We start from the raw sequence: 2237 nt of genomic DNA, 5'->3' as shown, positions 1-2237 counted from the left end.
TATCTTTCATATGTATAAATATATATCAACGCAATCTGATGGGAATTCATACCTACTGTATTTTACAAGGTGGCTCATTCGTGTGAATTCCTATTTCCTACGATCTTATTCGTATGTTTTGTTATGATATGACTTTTCCCCTGTGACGTTAGGTTTAGGGGCGGGGTTAGGGGAGCCATTTATCATTGCTTTGCCACCTCGTGAAACTAGCATTTTTAGCTAAATTAGCCTTTGCGGCTGTGATTTTAAGGATTGAGTTGAGGTTAGGTGTTGGTTAGCCAACTCCTGAAGTATTTGCGACTTCTTTTGATATCAGGTTAGAAATATATAAATGTACATTCACACGTGGTCTGTGTAATGAAAAATAGTCGTGCTGGTGACACGAAAGAAGGTCGTGCTGAGTGACACGAAAAAAATAGGAAATTCACGTTGATGAACACGAATTAATAGATTACATTTCCTGGCAATTTCACGAATTCCCGTGAGACTAGAAAAGATATTAAAGTGAGTTTTTTTATACGGGACAGATCTATGATTTAGATCTTTCTCTTAAAAAATATGTTCATTTCCATGTGGCCTTGACAACTCAGGCACACACAAAATTTGTTGATGTTTTCAAATCATCACAACGGCTTTGAGGAAACTATCAAGTACACCATTCAACACCTCATTCCCTGGCTACACAGTTACAGAGTCTTAGCAAAGTGACAGAGAGGTGAGCACAGAACACAGCTGACTGCTAAACAAAGAGCGATGAGACTGTCTTTCCGATGCGCTCGAGCTTTGTTATGAGAAAGCTCAACAGCATCTGTGAATGGGAATTCAGAGCAAGAATTGAAGAGAGTTTTCTGTGTATTCAGCGAAGCCTACATTTATGACCCTCAGTACCGGGAAGCAGGCAATATACAAATAATAATTTGGGCCAACACATAACTCTTTATACTGACGTGAACTGTTTGCATTGTAGAGTTTTACTTGCTTTGTTTGCCCTTGTTGTCAATTTGATTAATGTTGTGAGTCAATACACTAGTAAACAATCCAATCCAATGCACACGCAGTACTAGTCAAGCAAAATGCCTAGCTACTGCTGACTAACAAGACTATTATGTAAGTACAGTCCAGAAATTTGTAAGAAGGGAGACATGAGTTCGGTGAGGAAATATGATCACTGTAAGATAAATACAGGAGTCGCAGGGTAACTATTGTACAGTGTAGCCTCAACATTGACTAAACTGCAAAAGGTGTTGCGAGTCGGTGGGCGAGTCGCCTTAGTGTAAGACTATTTTGGATGAATCACATTTTGAACAAGGATCAAAATTCCACAATCAGTTATGTGTACCTCTTAAAGATGGAGAACATTGGCAGAGTGGGCAACCCCAGATGGATCCACACATCCTTTCATTAAAATCTGCTGGATTTGCTGCTGGAAAGTTTATTGGAAAGAATGAGATATTTAGTTGCATAATTTTGCCCTGGTAAGTTGTGTATGATCAGAATAAAAAATGGTCTGTCTGTTTGTTCACATTTCACACTAGAACAAATATTGCACAATTAAGTGTAACATGTACTTTATAATTTTTCAATAGTCAGTTGATTTTGGTGTGACCGTAAATCAAAGGAACCTGATTTATCTAGCTCTCTGAGAGTATATACACTCACCTAAAGGATTATTAGGAACACCATACTAATACGGTGTTTGACCCCCTTTCGCCTTCAGAACTGCCTTAATTCTACGTGGCATTGATTCAACAAGGTGCTGAAAGCATTCTTTAGAAATGTTGGCCCATATTGATAGGATAGCCTCTTGCAGTTGATGGAGATTTGTGGGATGCACATCCAGGGCACGAAGCTCCCGTTCCACCACATCCCAAAGATGTTCTATCGGGTTGAGATCTGGTGACTGTGGGGGCCATTCTAGTACAGTGAACTCATTGTCATGTTCAAGAAACCAATTTGAAATGATTCGAGCTTTGTGACATGGTGCATTATCCTGCTGGAAGTAGCCATTAGAGGATGGGTACATGGTGGTCATAAAGGGATGGACATGGTCAGAAACAATGCTCAGGTAGGCCGTGGCATTTAAACGATGCCCAATTGGCACTAAGGGGCCTAAAGTGTGCCAAGAAAACATCCCCCACACCATTACACCACCACCACCAGCCTGCACAGTGGTAACAAGGCATGATGGATCCATGTTCTCATTCTGTTTACGCCAAATTCTGACTCTACCATTTGAA

Source organism: Triplophysa rosa, linkage group LG24, assembly GCF_024868665.1.
Source record: "Triplophysa rosa linkage group LG24, Trosa_1v2, whole genome shotgun sequence".
Taxonomy (NCBI): domain Eukaryota; kingdom Metazoa; phylum Chordata; class Actinopteri; order Cypriniformes; family Nemacheilidae; genus Triplophysa; species Triplophysa rosa.
The sequence above is the reverse complement of the archived record's forward strand: the minus strand, read 5'-3'. Positions refer to the sequence as shown.